We start from the raw sequence: 295 nt of genomic DNA on the forward strand, positions 1-295 counted from the left end.
CGCTAGCGTGTGTCTGTTTATTGAAATTAGTAAATCATAACCGTCACTGTCGACTCAGTTTATACTCTTTGCGGTTAACATTATGCTATTACTATTCTATTTTTTATTTCTGCATGAATATAAAGAATGGATCATATTAACTATTTTACATACATTCTTTTCCTAATGATAGAGTACATTAAAAATCTCAGGTTTAAGAATCTGAAGTAATATTTTATATCTAACAGTGATAATGGGTTATACATTTCTCAGTGGTTGGTACATGAAAATCCAGTTTTTTCTTATTAATGTTGTG

This window comes from Penaeus monodon, chromosome 31 (genome assembly GCF_015228065.2).
Source record: "Penaeus monodon isolate SGIC_2016 chromosome 31, NSTDA_Pmon_1, whole genome shotgun sequence".
Lineage (NCBI taxonomy): Eukaryota > Metazoa > Arthropoda > Malacostraca > Decapoda > Penaeidae > Penaeus > Penaeus monodon.